This window comes from Delphinapterus leucas, unplaced genomic scaffold (genome assembly GCF_059928025.1).
Source record: "Delphinapterus leucas isolate spDelLeu-1000000601 "Yukka" unplaced genomic scaffold, BTC_Dleu_Yukka2 spDelLeu_asBTCV2_sq74, whole genome shotgun sequence".
NCBI lineage: Eukaryota > Metazoa > Chordata > Mammalia > Artiodactyla > Monodontidae > Delphinapterus > Delphinapterus leucas.
This window is the reverse complement of record NW_028322283.1, coordinates 373,568-394,125: the sequence shown is the minus strand read 5'-3', so window position 1 is coordinate 394,125 and position 20,558 is coordinate 373,568. Positions and strand designations below refer to the sequence as shown.

At 40.3% G+C, this 20,558-nt stretch overlaps 1 pseudogene across 1 annotated transcript in view; it reads left to right on the top strand.

Moving 5' to 3' along the window:
- The window catches only part of LOC111171311 (uncharacterized), a 106,281-nt pseudogene that overhangs the window by 31,148 nt on the left and 54,575 nt on the right, over positions 1–20,558 (top strand). The window contains exons 10-17 of the transcript XR_016391762.1: positions 1,942–2,057; positions 3,339–3,451; positions 6,603–6,725; positions 7,102–7,270; positions 8,243–8,341; positions 9,982–10,067; positions 14,077–14,210; positions 18,888–19,224. The product of XR_016391762.1 is annotated as an uncharacterized LOC111171311 (transcript). The remainder of the gene's footprint in view (positions 1–1,941; positions 2,058–3,338; positions 3,452–6,602; positions 6,726–7,101; positions 7,271–8,242; positions 8,342–9,981; positions 10,068–14,076; positions 14,211–18,887; positions 19,225–20,558) is intronic.

Here is a 20,558-nt window from a genome sequence, read left to right as displayed (position 1 = left end):
ATTTTCCTACTTCTTTGCAGGCTTGGCAATTTTTCATATGATCCCAGATGTTGTGAGTTTTAGTTTATTATGCACTATATATATTTATATTCATGTAAAATGCCTGGGCTTTGTTTTGGGTGAAATTTAGTTACTCAGAACAATTTTATTCTTTTAGGTCTAGATTTTAAGATTCGTTGGGTAGGAGTCCAAGTACCCTTTAGTCTGGAGCTCATTATCTGCAACTACTGAGACAAGTCCTTTCTGAGTATCATGAGGTTTTCCAGTCTGACTTGTAGGAACAGCTGTTATTCCTACAACCCTGTGTGATATCCAGTTATTTGTATTATTAATCCTTTCATGTGGTTCTTTTCCTGGCATCAAGCAATTCCTCACACAAATGTACTGACCAATATTTTGTTGAATTCTCAAGAGATCCCTCTGCATATCTCCAGAGTTCTTGGTCTGTGCACTTCTTTTCTCTCTGGTAGTCTGCTTTGTGAACTCTAGTTACCTTGGTATTCCCAGACTCTCAGCTCCATTTCCTCAGTCAGGGAGTCCACCAGTCTCTGCCTGGACTTCTCTTCCCTGTACGATGACCAGGACACTCTCTGAGAGAAGTAAGTTACGGCACTTATAGGGATCACTTCATTTATTTCCCATTGCCTGGGGATCACTGAACTTTATTGCCTGAGGTCCAGTTTCTGGAAAACTGTTGTTTCATATGTTCTGTCTGATGTTTTCATTGTTTCAGGTGGGAGGTTAAATTGGTCCTTGTAACTTCATCTTGACCAGAAGCCAATAACATTCTTTAAGTCTGTTTTGTTTTGATACAGGTTCCAATTAAAGACTAGGCATTGAATGTCATGTCTTTGTTTCCTTTAATATGGAATATTTCCCTACTATTTTTTTTTTGGTCTTTTATGACATTGGCGTTTTTGAAGAATCTAAGCCAGTTGTCGTGAAATTACCCCACGATCAGTATTTGTCTGTTTTGTCATTAAATTCAAAGTAAATATTTTGGGGGAGAATACTATATAGGTGATGTATTCTTCATACTTCATCACTTCAGGTGTCCCAGTGCTAAGTTTAATCACTTGATTAAGGTGGTATCTTCCATATCTCTCCATTGTAAAGTTACTTTTCCACTTGGTAATTGATAAGTCATATGTGGGGTGATACTTTGGGATCAGTGAAGATCCTACTTTCAAACAACTCTTCACCCAACTGTGCATCAATGATAATCCTAGTCTGAATCTATTATTACATTGATAGATGCAAAATGACACTTTCCTAATTCTATCTTTCCTTTTGCATTTATTAGCTGACATTGTTCTATAAAGAAGAGCTCCCCCACTTTTCATTTTGAGTATCATTATGAACTCATGTGCTTTTTTTTCAATTAACTATTCTATACCTTATTATAATGATAAAGTTATTCTTTCAAATGTTCCTTTTTTCCAGATTTGGCCAATGCGATCTCTGTTATTGTTTAACCACACGATGCTTTTTTATTACTAGAATAATTTCTAATATATTACTACTCACAAATAGGAACTGAGAAAGGGACTCCAGAAGGTGCGGTCTTATTCAGACTCTTCTTAGAAGTCTGCCTACTTCCTGTGTACTCTCAACCCAAAGTGAGGATTTCGGGTTGGAAGGAGATAATTCTGAATTAAATTACAGATCAGTGTCACCCAATTCTAATCCCTATTCCCTTTTTTCTAGGCATGCAATACCTACTGCCATTCTAATTCTTCTGTTGGGCACCTCTCTTCTCCTCTATATTTATTTACAACAGTCAAGAGCAGCAATTGGCCAACCGGCCCCTATCCAGTTCTGCAGTCCATGTGTCCCAAGAACTCCTTTTTGCACTGGTCTGTGGTGGCCTTGGCCTACCTCTTCTACCTACTCAAGTAACTCTTTTACCACGAACTTAATTACCTGTGTTTCCATTTATAGGATCTTACCTAGCCGTATGGCCTGCTGCCTCTGCCAATTTAAAAATATTATTGAGGTTGTCTGAAAGACAGTCAAGCTGCGTTGTGACAGTGAATGCCTGACAGACGTCACACGTGGTGAGTCTCAATTGTGGGATAGTAAATTTTTAATTTAATATTTTAATTTTTAATCTGATGATAAATTTTAAAATTAATGATGTAATTGCATTATTTCAATTCATACATTCAGAGTTCCAGCCCCCTAAGTTTCTAAAAATTACCCCTTTGCTAAAAATCAGATTATTGTTTACATTATTAAGCTAATAATATCTCAGTTACATTGTTAGGTTAATAATGTACCTGATCCGCATACATAAAGGAACAAGAGAAAGGAATGGAAGGGGGAAGGGAATTAACATTAATGGCCTCATATCCTATGCTGTGTTCTCTGCAAATGAGAACTTATTGATATAGTGCCTCACAGTTTGTAAACTGATTTTATATACATTAGGTGTCAAGTACCCTTTGTCTTATAGGCCAAGTGTAAATATATTTTTGTTTGTTTCTGCAATTTTATAAAGAGTACAATTGATGTTGTTTTATGTCCTATTTGGAGCCTGAGAGTTTCTGGTTCCATAACAAGGAGCTGCTACCTAGCCCTTCTAATGCAATGGAAAGCTAGTTTATTCTTAGAATGTCAAGCTCTGAACTTGCTCTGAATCTCAAGCTTTTCTATCCACAAAACACTCAGGGGCTTTCAACTATTTTTCTATATATTAGATTTGTTGGCACTAACTTTTTAAAAAGCGCGGGCACGCGTTCTCTGGCGCAGTCTGCTTGCGGCCCTGAGCCGCGCACGCGCTGTGACGATAGGATGGTGCACTTGGTACCTTTTGCGGTTCCCATCGGGGGTGACAAAACCTTGCTGGTGTGGGAGTTGAACTCTGGATAAAACGGCCGAGGCCTTGCAAGTGAGACGAGCCGGAAGGGAGGGAGGGGTGGAGGAAGCCGCCCCGCGCCCCAGTAACTGGGCGCTCCGGGTTACTGCTTCAGTACCTCATCTGCCTGTGGTCTCCACTGAGAGGAATCTTAGTTCTAGAGATGACCTGAGCAGTCAGCTCTCCCCCATAGATTTTTGAGAGATAGTTCCCAACAGAAGTCATTGCCTCCTAATGCTTCTCGAAGCTTAGGATTTCAGAGGGAACCTTGTTTATGAAATGAGAAGTGTTTGGAGTTCCAGACTCACCATAGTTACCTGTGGCGAAAGGCTGGGGGAATACAAGGGAATGGGCGGTTTTGTTTCCTGGGCATGAAATTTACTGCACTTACTTAAGCGTGGGACCGCCCTACAGCATTCTTTCTTCACAGTCTTCTCCCGGTTTGGCCTTCTGTATTCTGTCTGAGTCTTCCCAAACGCAGCAGTGGCCTGTCCTGCGTTCTATGCCATTATTAAGTTTTATTCAGCAATGGATGCCCACAGAGCCCAAAAGGCATGCGAGCAGAAACAGCTTTTTCACACATCTCCAGTGAAGGTGGGTCCAACTGTGGAATTCCTCGCTCCACTGGGATGATGTGCTGAATTCAAAACTAATAGGCCATCGGGAATTCCCTGGCTGTCCAGTGGATAGGACTCTGCACTTTCACTGCTGAGGGCCCAGGTTCAACCCCTGGTCTTGGAACTAAGATACCAGGGGAAAAAAAAAAAAGGCCACCGTTTCAACAGCACTGTGGTGTACAGAATGCTCTCAGATGCACTGCTCCACTGATCCCCCAGTTCCCTAGTGGTTTCTTCCTGTTTTTTAGATGAAGAAACTCAAACTCAGGATGGTTAAGTGACTTACTTAAGGTTCATGACAGTAAACGTGGAAACTAGAGGCCAAACCCAAACTTAACTGATGTTAAACCCCATGTCATTTTCTGCTGCCCCTTAATTTAAGAAATCTTCACAAGAGTCTTCCTTATATTGACTTTTATGTGGATTTTAAATGTGTGAGGTTGACAATTTTTTATTTATTTATTTATTTATTTATTTATGGCTGCGTTGGGTCTCGTAGCTGTGCGCCGGCTTTCTCTAGTTGCGGCGAGCGGGTGTTGCTGTTCGTTGCCGTGCATGGGCTTCTCATCTTGACGGTTTCTCTTGTTGCGGAGCACGGGTTCTAGGCACGCGGGCTTCAGTAGTTGTGTCTCACAGGCTCAAAGCACAGGCTCAGTAGTTGTGGCACACGGGCTTAGTTGCTCTGCGGCATGTGGGATCTTCCTGGACCAGAGATCGAACCCGTGTCCCCTGCACTGGCAGGCGGACTCTTAACAAGTGTGCCACCAGGGAAGTCCCGAGCTTGACAAACTTTTGTCAGATGTAACATAAAGGAGGCTTCATCATCATCATTACTGTCAAACTGCCTATTCAGAACTCCCTTCAGATTCCAGAAAATGGTTAAAATATTCTTTAATGCATTGTAGAAACCTTATTCCATATCAACATGCCATCCAATTTTACTCCCCCAGAATTAACATTTCATTATGTGCCTCCATTCAGCCACCCTTCCTTTTTCAAGGACCTTTTCAATTCCTCTGAATAAGGGAGTGAGGCTTAGATTTCCCAGACCTTTCCCTTTATAATTGTGTGTCTTCTCTGATTGGCTTCTTGCTCTGGCTACTTCCTACTAACCTTGCTGCCTATTCTCACCCATATTTCTTTTCTCACTGATTTCACCTATATTGAATCTGAGAACGCTCCTCAGATAAGACTCCAGGTACACTACCTCCCACTTCTGTAACCTGTTTAACACCTACTTCAATCCTGGATGTACTCCCTGGGATTGAAATGATTTTGTGTCACACATTTTTAATTTGCGGACCCTGCTACCATTTCACATACCACTCATATATTACAGATGGTCCTGGAAAGATTATGAAACAGTTACTTTGTATCAGTTGTGAGTAATGAGTTCTTTTCTTATATTGGACATTAAGACCATTCCATAAGCATAGGTTGTGAGATTTTCTCAGCATAAAACTCGTCACCGATAGAGTAATGAAGAAAATGTTCTCCAAGTCACTATAGAGTTGAGAGGAAAGGACATTCGTATTAGTTTTCTTTATTTAATGCAGAGCCTTAGTTTACTACCCACATCCCCGAAATTGTTTCCTTCTTTACTTATGCATTCTTTTTCAATTTTATTTATTTATTTATTTATTTGGTTGCACCAGGTCTCAGTTGCAGCAGGCGGGGTCCTTAGTTGTGGCTCAAGGGCTCCCCAGTTGCATGTGGGCTCCCCAGTTGCAGCAGGCAGGCTCCTTTAGTTATGGCTTGCAGGCTCCTTAAATGTGGCGTGTGAACTCTTAGTTGCAGCATGCATGTGAGACCTAGTTCCCTGACCAGAGTTCGAACCCGGGCCACCTGCATTGGGACCAAGGAGTCTTAACCACTGCACCAGCACGGAAGTTCCAATTATGTGTTCTTTTATTCATTGGCAGGTATACATACTTCTTAGCTTTTTTCCCCTGTGTTTTTTATAAATACAGAAAAGAGAATAACAGCTTAAAATAGAATGAAGGAAAGGCCTAATGTATCTGAGTTTTTCTCAGCATGAAAGGAAATGTTTGCCAGCAAGAACTGTGGCAAGGTTATCCCAGATGTGACCTGTCTTTACTACACAGGGGCTCAGAACCCTTCTGAAGCTTCCTAATTGTCCAGGACAGCTCCATTATGACTCACCGCACAGGACCTAGCCTCCCATGTGATACTCAACATTTAAAAATTAGTCTTCATTTCTCCTTCCCAGCAGGCAGCTTCAATTGGAGAAAGTAATTTCATTTTCTTATGTACTCATTCATTCACTCAGTCAACAGACCATCACTCCTCTATTATAATACAGGATCTATGCTTGTTTCTGGTAGCAAGGAAAGAATAATATATGGTTCCTTCAAGCACTTAAGGAGCTCATAAACTAGTGACAGAGGAAGATGCACAAACAAATCAATAAAGATTAACAATGCTTTGACTTTATTTGTATTATTTGATTTTTTATGACTATATTTATATACTATACCCTGTTCAGAATGGAAATGGACATCTAAGAAGGAACTAGTGATGTAAAAAATCCACAGTAATATGGAAGTTCTTTAGAGAGTTAAGACTGGAAATATTTGCACTCTCAAAGAAGCTTGTTAATGCAGATGAACCTCTAATTCTTTTCGTTGCTTCATTTACATTTATAGAGGTATACATATTCCCTCTTCTAACAGGGGTTAGTAACTTGGGGAGGGAGTGCTACAGATTCAGGTCCTAATTCAGTGGCAGGTCCATCTTATCTCCTCTTCAGGTTATATTCTCAAGCAGGAGCTACAGGATGAGACGAGTAAAACAGTTCACTTCCTTTGCTTACCCGCAGCCCCATAATAGGCTTCTGCTGGGCTTCCTTGGTTGTTTTCACCATCACTTTCACCACCAGAGGTCAGGGAACCTTCCGGTTAATCAGGGGTCCTGGAAATGATGCAGAAAAGTACTGACTTAAAAATAATAAATAACATTTATTTAGGGCTCACTGTGAACTCATTGCTTAAAATGTCCTACTTAATCTTCACAACCACTCTATAAAATTGGTATTGATAAATCTCAGGTATATCCAATATAAGTCTCTATGTAGGGTTGTGATATTTTTAGCTCTTTTATGTCTTTAGGTTCATCTCGGCACCAGACATAAGGCGGTTCAACATAATACGCCTGCCCTAAACAGCTCCAGATGCCAAGAATTGGCAAATTACTACTTTGATTTCCATGGGTGGTCAAAAAGTATCATCAAGGTAAACTCTGTAGATTTTCTTTGACTAACCAGACTCTTTTCAACATTGAACTCCTAGACTTTAGAGAGAAGAATAGAACATGGCTATGGGGAGGAGATGTGAGAGACTTCCACATAGAAGTATCTGAGCATTGGCCTGCCACCTAGAATTAGTGATAATCTCAATAACTTGGATGGTGCTGTCCATAATTTTTTCCAGTACTTGTATGGTATATCATAAAAAAACAGTGGCCCATATCTAGTCATTCATTTGTAAGTCTCAGTTGATTTTGAAGGGGTAGCATACCTAAACTATTTCCTGGGATTGCTGGAGTTTAGTTTTTATTTCTAACAACAGTATATGTTGAAGTCTAGCCTTTAATTCAAAATCCTAACAGCTTCGGGATCTTTATAACCTTGAAGAAAGGGAAAATGAAGATATTGTGACACCACTTCAGAAGCAAAGCCTGAAGTTCTTTTGTGCTTTAGAGGTTGTGTTGACCTCCCACGAGTGCAGGAGTCCTGGAGTTGGCATGGCTGAGGAACCTTTGGATAAGTTGGAGGAAGGTCTGTTTTCCAGTATATGTGTGTGTTGGGAGGTGAGGCAGTGGGATTTCTCTTTTTTCCTTTCTTTCTGAAACTCAAATTTTCAGATACATCATCATCTTTTCTAAGCAACTAAAGCCCTGGGCAGAAGTTTTCTGCCTGACAATATCGGTTTTTATCTTAGGCAATACATCACAGGACCTTATACTTTAGAATTTTAATACTGAGTGCCTGCCAAGAAGCTTAGGAGGAGGGAAAATTAGTTAGTTTTTTTTGTTTTGTTTTTTGGGGGGGTTTTTTTGTTAATAATTTGTTTTGTGCTAAAATAGTCCTTCAAATGCACATGTCTTCTGGCCTTCAGTTATCCCAACAAAATCATTGTCTAAAGATTGAAATAAACTCTTGTGTAAATGTTCAGTCCTTTGCCTCTTATAGAAGGGCCTGAGCAGAAAAAGTAAATATAGATCCCTAGAAAGGGGATTCCGATTGGTACTGTTTTCCTAGAATCCATGGCACTTGGGCTTAGGGTTTTAAGTCAGAGGCAGGGCTGTTAGCTAATGAGGTGGAGGAGGCTCCACCATCCACCTGAGTGGGTGATGGTTGAGTAGAGGCAGGATCATCTGCACTGCAACCAAATCTATCTCACTGTATGATTCCAGCCCTTTACACAGAGGAGAGCAGGGTCTGTAGCAGTGCAGCCTCAGCTTGTGCATTTGAAATCTGTGAGTAATATGAGATTTGTGCCACGTTTTTGGTTTGCATTTCCCGTCTAGTATTTTAGGAACTTCCAGAATAGATCCGAGCAGTAAACATGTGCCATGCCAGGGTATACCTGCAACAGAGACATTCACCTGTACCCCAGTGTTGTGCCTGCCCTTAATCACTAAGGTAATGATCTAAGAATCACAGATGCATTTTTAGTTTTAAACATATAATCTAGAAATCAGTTATTCATATAGGCATTTTAAATTCATCTGTTTTGGTGGGATTTAGGGTCATTATCATTACTTATGAAAAGGAAGGTAACCCAGAAGCTTGCTATTCAGAAAGCTATGACAGATGCATTTCAGAAATTGCTGATTGTGGTTTTAGGTAAGACCTTTTTGATTGTCGTTGAAGTGCTTCAGTTTCAGTGAGCAAATAAATTTTTTTGAGAAGTGAATTGGATGAAAATAATGGTTATCTAAAACATTACATATTCTTTCATTCACCAGATGCTTTCACAGCAGGAGTCTTACATTTGTTCTTTGTGGCATTTATGAGAAAAACGACAGCAAATATTATTGTCCCCAGTGTTTAGATGTAGAATCACTTGCCTCAGTTCATACAGAAAGTGTTTGATCCACTTCTTCCTCAATTGCTTGCTTCTCATACAGAGTACTGTAGTGATTATAAGCCTTGGACACCTGTGTTTGAGTCCTAACATTGTCTCTTAGATTTTGTTGTTGTTGTTGTAGTTTTAGGTTTTTCCAACCAGAGACATTTGAAGGTATTTAACATGTCTAAGCTGCAATTTCTTTATCTGCAAATAGGGTTAGTAATTCAGCTTACCACCAAATGGGGGATATTGTAAGAGTAAATGGGATGATGAACCTAACAAGCTTAGAGCTATGCCTGAAACATAGTAAGCAGACAAAGTATATTGACTATTATTATTACCGTTGTTTTCTTGTTGAAGAGTTTATTAGACTATCTTTTTGGAATCAGTTGAATTTCAGTTTTCATTTCTGATATATTGGGTGAATATGATTCTTATATAATAATCGGTAAGTTTTTGTGAGCCTTGAAACTGGTCATGCTATTGAATAGCGTTGATTGTGTTCCCTATCGAGTTATACAGCGGTGAGAATGTCACAGGCTGTGCCCAAAGGAAACTTTATGATTAGTAGATTCCCGGAACAGAATTGCTCCCCTGCTTCACAGCCCTGTAGGCTGAGAAATCCAAGCTAAGTTGCCAGAGAGCTTATTTGCTTGTAAGAGTTGACCCTGGATTGGTCTTAGCCTTCCAACCTGGGCAGTCGTTCCAGTGAAGTTTGACTTCTCTGGTCATCAGACAGAATCTCCATCAGCTGTCAACTCTGGGTAACAACCTTTAAGAACCAAATTAAATGCCAGGGTTGTTTGTGCCTAATGTGCCAAGGTACTCCTTATATGTACCCAACACTCCTTCGACCAAAAAGCCTGGTGGCTCTAGCTTGCCTTGAGGAAAGCTGTATTGTCCAAAGGGTACATGGGCCAGTTTTTGCCAGTAGAATGTTCAAATGCTCCCTCTCTCTGTCTCTGTCTCCAAAGCTTTGTTCATTTTATCTGGTAGAATTTTTGTCCCAAGGAGTAGGCACTTGCCTTGCTTCTAATAGGAAGTATCTATTACAGTCCAGTGGTATCTCTCCCAGGTTTGAACTCACGTTGACCCCCACCTAATGCCTTACTATTTAATTGTATTGTGATTGAACATTTTTGTTTCCACAGCTTTTAATTTCTATGTCCTTATTCCTTAGTTCTTATTTCTAAGATCATAAAGTTTTTGAACCCAAGTTGATACTTCTTATATATGCTTTCACAAATAATTATGATAAAAACTGAAGTGTCAGATGAGGGAACTTCTAGGAGAATGCTACTATTTTCTGCTTTTAGAAGTCAAAAGAATGTCTAATTATTCGGTGCTACCACTGTGTACAGGAAGTTTTAGAACAAGAAAACCTCTGAATTGATCCTTGTTAACTTTATTTCAGAAAGTGGTAAAACAGCTGTGGCATATAGACCCTGTGAACAGGTGACAGATGCTAGAATCGAAGAAGAACTACAGGATTTAATTCAAGTATGTGGAAATAAAAGCTCAAGGGGTACACAGCCAATGTAGCCATAATTCAGAACAACCAGCAGGATTTGGAAGATTTAGGCATGTCTACTTAGCTACGTCTTCCTTAGGGAAATGTGAAACTCTGAAAGTGCTTTTGAGGCAGGGAATTTCTAGGACTTTTCCAAGCCCCGAGCCTTGTCTCTGGCCCCTTATTTGAAGTTTGGAGAGCAGGATTGAGGGCCACCTGTGTACGTATACGGTTGTGGACACCGAGAAGACACAGGCCTTTTAGAACTCCCCTCAAATAGAATTTCAGGGACTTGGGAACAAAGTAACTATAGTCTTAAGTGTGATTATGCTACGCTGTTTAAAAAGTATTCATGCCTTTCAAGTAAGGTATATTACCCAGATCTGAACATCTCATATATATCTTGTGTAATATTTTGCGAAAGAACCTTACTGTAAACCAGTTATATAGATACCTCGAATTAGGGATTAAGTTGCCAACGTAATTTCTAAAAGAAAACATTAATGTACTGCATATAGGATTTTTATTAAAAAGGAGCAAAAAATGTGTTTCATGTCATTGAGAGCTTAATTTGGGGCTAGATTTCTTATTATTTAACTCACCCCAATGTTGCAAAGTTTGTTTTGAAGGGAAGAAAGTAGAGAAAGAAAAGGTGGTTATGTTCTGAAAAATGAAAAAAATTGAAAGTTTTTCCTATACAAAATTATTATTTTAATTTTAATTCAATTTAAATCAGTCAAGGAAACTTCAAACATATCCATATTTGGGCTATAAGAAGTCTATCTTCCTGTGAAATGTGAGAGGAAAGGATTCCTTATTGATACTAAGGATTTTGGAAACCTGATTATAACAAGAGATGCACTCCTAAATGAGGCCAATCTTGGAATCAGTTCCATTTAGAAACCATTATGTGCTAGGCAGTGGAGATAAGATGAAGATCCTTCTCTCTTGGAATTTAGGTGTTAAAGGTGTAACAGACAATTAAAAAGGACTAAAATTAAATAGATTATGAAAAGGCCTGTGAAGAAAGTAAACTGGGTGCTAGTTACAGTATTTCAAGAAAATTACTTAACATGCTGACTTTAACATTCTAAGTATCTTCTCCATGTGTGCACACAGGGTAGACCTCTGAAAAGTGACACTGTAGTTTTTTCTAGATTAATGGGTCTGTTGAGACAAGTTGGGATGTGGGACGTTTTCCCATGCTAATATAAAGGGCCATTCACTTGGTTTTAAACTCTCTTTCCCAGAATGAATTGCTCACCTGCCCCAAACCCCTCCTACAGAAATTCTGGAGTCATCACTGATTCATTGGTAACCCCTAATAACACAGTTGTGCATGAATAATGAGACGTGAATACTGAGAGTTTGGAGGAAATGGCAACATTTTAGCATAATTGTAAGGAGTGTCCCCCTCCCGCCACCCGAACTGGTGCTCATTTTGCAGGTCAGCTACTTTTCTTGTCAGCCATGTGGCCAAAGGGAGGAAGAATGTCTCTCAGACTTCAGCTTTCAGGAGGAAGTGTTCAGGTTGCCAGAACTTGACTAGCACTTATGAATTTCCCAGAATGCCAGGTCCTGTGGTTTCCTCCGGAAGTTCTGCATCCTTCCCAACCCCCCTCCACCACTGGGCTGCTGGAGACACCCATTAGAACGGCTCAAATGTGAACAATGACAAGAACAAATTCTGTAGGGGATGGTGGAATAACTTGTTCATAACATAGGCCTGGTCCTGTTGGTATTAGGATTCTTTAATTTGGCGTCCTGGGATAGCAGCTCTTTTTGGGCCTGAGAAGGAACAGCTCAGGGGTGTACAACAATTTCAGATGAAACTAACTAATATTCAATGACTATCTCTAACTACTCGGTTGTTGATTTCTATTAGTTATTATTCTCCTGGTTTTAGCTCTGATGTGGGGATTACAGAGGAGTCAACATTTAAATCTTCATAATCTGTGTATTTGTAGCTTCAGTATCATTACTGACCCATAGTCTTTTATGGTTTGGGAAGAGTTATTGATTTCATGTATCATGTAAAGGATTCACAATGATGATAGAGCAGCTAAGATTACAATAATGGCTGGTAAATTGTTCACATTTTCTCTACCTGTGCATCTATTGTACATATATGAGTTAGTTTAGTTGTCAATATTAGTGAAATAATATAGAGGACTAGAGAACTTATTTTAAAAATCACTATTGTGAGATGACAAAAATGTAAAAGTTCTTCCATAATCGGTGATGTTGTGTCTTGAGAGCCTAGATGAAATTGATATGCCTTAGTGATATACAGGATTTTAGCCTATGATTTAACTTTTTACTTTTATCTCATTTATTGAGAAAGACGTAATTGTTATGGTGTTGGCTTGAAACTGGTTGAAAAGGACTTGAGTCCTTCCTTATTTTACATTTACATAGGTAGGATCTTGAAACATAGGATATGGTGGAGGGCATTCGTGTAACCATTCTAGGTTAGGAGTAGCAGTTTCCACTGCTAAGACTTCTTGTTTAGACGCAAATGCTTTTCAAAGTATGAAGATTATTAACATTACCGCTGCTACTGAGATGAATGAGCCTAAAGACAAAATACTTCATGTTGTGTGTGCCTCAGGGTACTCAGACTAACGTAGTGACATCCCTGAGAGGCCAAGAAAGTGCTGCAGGAAGTCATATTTACTGCTACAAATATACTTGTTAAGTGAATTTTTGCTCATGCTGAGTTAACTGTATAACCTGAGAATAGTGGGAATCAGTGTAGGAACCCTCCTATAATAGTGAAGACTGCTCCCATGGACATTAGGTCATGGAAGTGTGCTACTACATTGTATGTATCCTAGAGGACAATGTCTGGGGATGAGTTGGCTAAGATAATTCCTGTCAAACCACCTACTGTAAAAAGAAAAACTAAAGCCTAAAACTCATAATATAGTGGGAGGTCATACAGTATTACCTCCGTGAACATTTGTTAACCAGGGACTTCCCTGGTGACGCAGTGGTTACGAATTCGCCTGCCAATGCAGGGGACCCGGGTTCGAGCCTTCATCTGGGAAGATTCCACATGCCGCGGAGTAAAAAGCCCGTGCGATGCAACTACTGAGCCTCCCCTCTAGAGCCCGCAAGCCACAACTACTGAAGCCCACGCACCTAGAGGCCGTGCTCTGCAACAAGAGAAGCCACTGCAATGCAAAGGCCGCACACCGCAACGAAGAGTAGCTGCCGCTCATCGCAATCAGAGAAAGCCCATGTGCAGCAACGAAGACCCAACGCAGCCAAAAAAAAACAAAACTTAAAGAAAGAGTTGCTAATCAGCTAGATACTTTTACTCCTGTAGGGATAGAAGTAATTACGGTAGCTGATGCAAAGTGTGCTCCTGAGTTGACAGCTATCCCTATAGTAAACATATGATGGGCCCACAAGAGAAATCCTTAAAAGCCAGTAGACATGACTCATTCTATTCCCAAATAGCTGAAAGACACTTTTTGTCCTAAATAGTATGTAATGATATGTAAGTTTATAACAAACCCTGGTAGGCCATGAGTGCAGACTTCAGGGTGACCAAAGAATCAAAACAGGTGTTGGTATAGGATACGGTCTCCTCCTGCAGGGTCAAAGAAAGTAGTGTTGAGATTTCTATCTCTTAACAGTATAGCAATTCTGGCTGCTCATACTGACACTGGTAATTATAGTAATATGGCTATAGTTGGGGAAGATTAAACTAATAGTGGTGTTTGGTATTGGGATATGACTGCTGGTTTTGTATGAAAGACTATAGTAATAAAAGTAATAATACCAAGAGTTACAGAGACACGGGCTAAATGTAAGAAGAAAATGGTTAGGTCGACAGAGGCTCCTGCGTGGGCCAGATTGCAGGCTAGAGCTGAATATGGGATTCCACTGGTACCAGAACCTGCTTCTACTATTGGTGATATGCGTAGGAGCAAGAGTGATGGGGGAAGTAGTCAAAAGTTTACGTGATTTTTTTGGGAAATGCTACCTCAGGTGTTCGAGTTATTAGTGGCCCAAGTCCATTTTCAAACCCTACAATATAATGAATATAATGGGTACAACTATAAAGAAAATTATTACAAGTGCAGGGACTGTTATGACTACCTTACAGATTTGGGCATCTCCAAGTAGCGCTCCAGGTTAGCATAGCTCAGCCTGGATTAATATACTTAAGGTGCTGCCTGCTACTCCAGCTCAAGCACCAAATAGTAAATATAAAATATCTTTGTGACTTGTTGAAAATAATCAGCAGTGTATGAACAGAGGTAAAAAGACTGAGCTAGCATTCGACTGTAAATCTAAAGACAGAGATTGAGCCCTCTTTCTCAAAAACCCTGTGGTGAATCAACAAATTCAGAGAAGCAGCTTAAACTTCTGCCGGTGATTTTCCTGCCTTTTTTTTCTTTCTCAAATGAAGCAGAAGTAGACTGAAGCCAGTTGACTAGAGGATTTGCCTGTTAACTAAACTTTCCTGAGGTTAAAACTCATCAATATTGTAAAGATTTGGCTTAATTACAATGTTTGCTTTACATCCAGTTGATGTAGGATGAAGTCTTGCAACCCTTATTTTTAGGAATTAAGTAAAATTTACTTCTTTAGGGTTATGAAAGCTCTTGGTCTGAACTAACCTAAATTCGTAGTCCAGCACTGATAGAATGGGTGTTATGTGTAGTAATTGTGTGGATATTATGATTGATAATGATAGGAAGGTTATTTCTTTGTATGTTCAAATTGTTTTATTTTTGTGCTGTTTAATGAAGGGAACATAGTTAGTGATGTGGAGTATGTTAGCTGCAAGTAGAAATATATGTTGAGGACTGCTATGATGGCTATTAGTGTTGGTAGAATGATGTTATCATTTTTGGTATCTCTTGGATAATTACTCATTTGGGTAAAAACCCTGATAGTGATGGGTGATGTCCTACTGATACTATAATGGTGAGGAAAAGGATTGTGATGGGAGGTGTTTTATCTCATGTGTGTGATAATGATACTCTTGTAGTACATCATCTGGGCATAAATAAGAAGAAGAGAGTGTTGTTATGATATAAATTAGTATGTTTAGGATTGTTATAATTGGAATATACTTTATAATAGCTGTTATTCATCCTATATGGGCAATTGATGAGGGTGTAATTTTTTCCAGGTGAGTATGGCTAAGTCTGCCTCATCCTCCAGCTATGATTTATAATATCACTATGATTCATAGTATATTTAGCTTGATGGATGGTGACATGTGATATAAAACTGATAGGGGTGCAATTTTGTCAGGCTGATAGCATCAGGCCTGCTGTTCATGGGATACCTTGTGTGACTTCAGGCACTCAGAAGTGAAATGGGGAAAGTCCTACTTTTGTGACAAGGGCGATTGTCATGAGGGTGGATGCTGCTGGATTAAAGATTTTTGTTATTCATTGTGTTCTTTGACCAGAGTATATTAGATTAATGATAATAGCCATTATAAGTAGTACTGATGTGGTGGATTGTTTTAGAAAATATTTGTTGGATGCTTCTGTAGCTTATGGGTTCGTGTTTTTTATTAGAATGGGGATACCATTAACCAGTGTGAGCTTGTTATACAGTTATGTTTCCTGAGAAAATGGTCAGTAAAATGATAGTAAAAACAATGAGAGTTTATTAGTACAGGAAGGGCATACGACAACATTTTGGGGGTATGGGCCTGAAGCTTACTTAGAGAACCTTACTATATAGCATGTGGTGTAATGTGGTAGCATGGAGAATGTAAAATTCTTAGGAAGAATTCAATTCCAGGAATAAGAGCATTGAAACCTCTATGATTTACTCTGTCAAAGTAACTCTTTTGTCAGACATATTTCTTAAGTTTGTGTTGGGTTGCCTGGTATGATGACAGGTAGTGAAAACTCTCATATATATAGGGCTAACGATAGTAGTAAAAAAACTTTTTATAAGAGATGTATACGTTGATCATATCAAAATTCTGGGTAGGATGCTCAAATTCATAGAAAGGAAATTGTTAGATGTGTTTTAATGATGACTTGGGCTGTATATAATTCTGGCACCTAGGGATTGTCCAATGCTCCTAAAAATAGATTGTTGTGGAAATGTTTATTATAAGGAAATTGACATATTCTTTAGGAAGGGCGGTCTGAATGGGCCTGCTACATTTTCTACATTGAAGACATATACAGGTTTTGATTCTACTTCTGTTAAATCAAGTGGGGCTTCATTGGATTTCTGCTACTGCGGAGATAATCAAGTTCTGGGTAGGGGTCAGGAGAAAATTAGTCATAGGTGTTCTCGTGTAATAATTACTGTTGAAATTGTAAATGATCCATTTATCAGTAAGACTGAGAATGGAATAACTGCTACATTACTTCATATGAGATTGTGTGTGCTACTGTCCCTAGAGCTCCAGTGAGTGAGTATTTTGAATGTGAAGCTCATCCAGATCTGAGGATGGAATAAATGGCTAGGTGTGATATGGCTAATATAAATAATATGCCTACATTTATATTAATTAATGGATAAGATATGGGAAGAGGAATTCATGTTGTGAGAGCCAGGGTTAAGGTTAGCATTGGGGCAATAATATATAAATTGATGATGTTGATGGACATAGTGGTTCTTTAATAAGTAATTTGAATGCCTCAGCAATGGGTTGTAATATTCCATGGGGGCTGATAATTTTTGGCCCTTTCTGCATTTGTATATAGCCTAGTATTTTCCATTTAGTTAATATGAGGAATGCTATGGTGAATTAAATTGGTTCATTTGTGAAAGAATGTTGATTATAAACATATTCTTAGGAAGAGAACTTGAACCAGTGCAGATAAAGGTTTAAGTTTTACATAATTACTGGGCTCTGCCACCGTAACAAACCCAGTTCTACAGTAGGGTATGTATAAATTAATTGAATGTAGATTATATCATCATTTAGTTTGCAGACATTTTGTAAAGTAAGCCGTATTGCTCCTGTCCTTTCATACTGGAAGAAATCTGCAATAGACAGAAAGCAACCAGGATGTCTCCCGTCTGAACTCAGATCATGTGAGACTTTAATCATTGAACAAACAGACAATTAATAGCAGTTATACCATTGAAATGTCGTCATCCAGCATCAAGGTCATAAACCATATTGCCGATATGAACTCCAGAATACAATTACACTGCTATCCCTAGTAAAACTCGTTCCGTTGATCAGTGTTTTTAAGAACAGGTGATAAAGCATTTTGACTAGCTGGTCTAAATTTTAATCACTCAGAGGTGGTTTTATTCTCCAAAACATAAATGGCGCACAGACTCAAGGCCCACCGGCTTCAGTAGTTGTGGTGCACAGGCTCAGTAGTTGTGGCCCACTGACTTAGTTGCTCCGTGGCACGTGGTATCTTCCCGGACTAGGGATCGAACCCGTGTCCCCTGCATTGGCAGGCGAATTCTTAAGGACTGCATCACCAGGGAAGTCCCAGAATCGCTGTCTCCCTTTTAATATACCGTAAGCCTAAAGAATCCATGGAAAATTGTTACAGAAAATAAGACAATAAAATATTGTAAGGACTATAACAGAAGCATATAGTACACAGTTCATATAGACACATCCCAAGCAGTTACAAAGTATATTAAAAGGGAGGCTGCAATTTTATTTTGTTTTTTATTATTTTTTTAACATCTTTATTGGAGTATAATTGCTTTACAATGATGTGTTATTTTCTGCTTTATAACAAAGTGTATCAGTTATACATATGCATATGTTCCCATATTTCTTCCCTCTTGCATCTCCCTCCCTCCCACCATCCCTTTCCAAACCCTCTAGGTGGTCACAAAACACCCAGCTGCTCTCCCTGTGCTATGCCGCTGAGGGAGGCTGCAATTTTAAAAGAATAGGATAAATTATACCCACAAACTCCCAATATTTCCTGAAACATTGCAATCTGAAACCCTATTGTAGGAAGCAGAAGATTCCAGGAGACATTCTACAAATGAAGGACTCTAAACGCTGTGATTGGATAAGGAATTCTAGAAGGAAGGTATCCTCACCCAAGGAGAGCAGGTTCCTATACTTCTCTAACATCACATCCCTGTACAATTTCCACTGATGTTGGTCCAGGCACTCTCACTCCTCTTGAGAGAAATCTATAGCCATATCCTGGAATGTCAGCAGTCCCTGAAATTAAAGGTACACATGCCATGTGGCCACGGGAAGAGTTCATAAGGTGACCCAAGAAGAACACAGCAAGTTAAGAGAACTGGTTTTAATTTAGAAGAGTGTCTTCAGTTATCACGAATATATATATATTACAAAGTAACTTTCTCTACCTTATTTCTAACTACAAGAAGAGTATGGCATGTGAGTCACAAAACCAGTATAGAGACTATACTTATCTGGAAAAGAAATGAGAAAATGATGGTTTCAACACAGGCATATATATTTTTGAATGTTTTATTTATATCAAATTGGATAAAATGTGTGTATTTCTGAGACACAAAAGACATGTCGAGGTAGAAATGTACCTTTCAACTATTCATGGGTACACAAGTACACTGGGGAGATTGTAAAAGTGTAGATTGTGATTCAGTAGGTCCGGTGGGCCTGAGTTCTATTTTTTTCACAAGCTCATTTTTAACTAGTGATGCCACAGTCTCTGATCCATTAACGACAATTGTGAATAGCAGAGACATCATTAGAAAGGTAAAAATTCATATTTAATTTTGAACTTAAAGTGTTTTATGGATTTTACACCTTAAATAGGATAGAAAGCACAGCAGCAACAATCATTTGTGAATATTTACTAGAGACCGTGTATCTTTCTAACTTTTTTGTGTAGGATTCCAGGAAAAAGGCATGGGCTGCGGCTACAATGGGCGGGGCCCCCAGGCCGGGCCGCCCCTCCAGGACCCCCGACGGGGCCCTGCGCTCCTGGCGGCTCCCTCCCCCGGCGCCCCCTCCCTCCCGGAAGGCCTCGGGTCAGAGCGGTCCCACCCCCTACGCCCAGAACGGAGCCCGCGTTTTCGCAGAGCTGGAAGTGCCGCAGCTCGGGGTCTCTTCCCTCCGCCGTCACGGAACTCCCCGGAGGCCGAGGGGAGGGCGGCCTCACTGAGGCTGCCGGTTCTGGACGGGCCCCGGCGGCCGAAGCTGGGAGAGTCGTGCGGACCGCGGGCCGGGTAAGTGGGCGCCGGCCCTCCGCCTGGTCCGCTGCCCGGGCGGCAGCGCAAGACCAGCTTCTGAGGGGTAGGGGTTCGCTGCCACCCGCCACTGCTGTGCAGAAAGAGCGGCCCCCAGCGTCTGGTCCGGGGAACTTCCGTCCCTCTTCTCCCCCCTGCCCTCGGCCTGGCTCGCGGGGCCTGTGGGGCGTGTGGAGGGGGTCGGCCTGAGCGTTCGGAGGGGAAACGGGGCAAGGGACGAGCAGGGTCCGGCTGCAGCGTCAGCGCCCCTCCTCCCGACTGCAGGGAAAGCGAATGAAAACTGCCCCCGAGGCTCGCAGGCCCCTTATTCAGCCGAGACCCTCTGAGCTCCTTCCTTCCAGAGCTAAAGTATGGGGGGAGGGGACAGGGCAGGGCCCTGGCGCAGGTAATGGGGAACATTAAAAGGTGATTGTTAACTAAGGAAAACCAGCTCTCCCAACGTGAGGAATGTAGCGCTTTTCTTTGTATAAGAAGATGCCAGAGTCTGGGCTCCCTGAAATCCTTCCTTTCATATGCACCTCAGCTCTCTGGGGCCTGCATTCTGTATTTGCATATCCTGAGTTTCTCAGGGCCCGCGGCTCACACTGGAGGGCTGCAAGTGCTGATGACTGTGACACCCTTTGTTTACTGAGATGGCAAGAAATATTCCATTTCTCACAGGCTTGAGGGGCAGACAGTGAAGAGTCAGAGAATCTCATTCAGCATGTAGTTTGGTTTACATATAGATAATATTTATACGTAACAGTGCTAATAGAGGTTCTCAAGTCCAATCAACTTGTACTACTGCCCTCTATGTATTCATTTCATCAATGTTCATAAGATAAATGCCTATAGATTTGACTTAATCCATTTAAATAGGATAATGATTTTTAAAGGAAACATAACAGAAATATAACAACAAAACCTTTTCCACTAAAGGCTGGGTCTGCAACAACCTACATAAATGTTCCATTGTTAAAATATTGAAAGGTGTATTCAATAGAAATATCAACAAAAATGACAAATAATAAGGTCAGCAGAATGTTGAAATGTTCTATTTTTATCATTAAAGTGGCAGAAAATCATTTATTAGTAGGCACTGGGGGCAGAAGATGCCTGATTTTATATCTTTGTCATATTTGTACAGTTGTTTCAACAAGTTACTTACAGACAAAATGGAAAAACAAGGAGGTTTGTGCCTGAGATCACGTTGATGTGAAACCGGGGATGGCCACCTTGTGCCAGGTGACTTAAGTTTACCTGGCAGGTAGACCTCAGAGCTCCTGAGAAGCAAGGGTTGGAATTTTTCTGCTGGGTGCCCCTTAGGTTCTGTG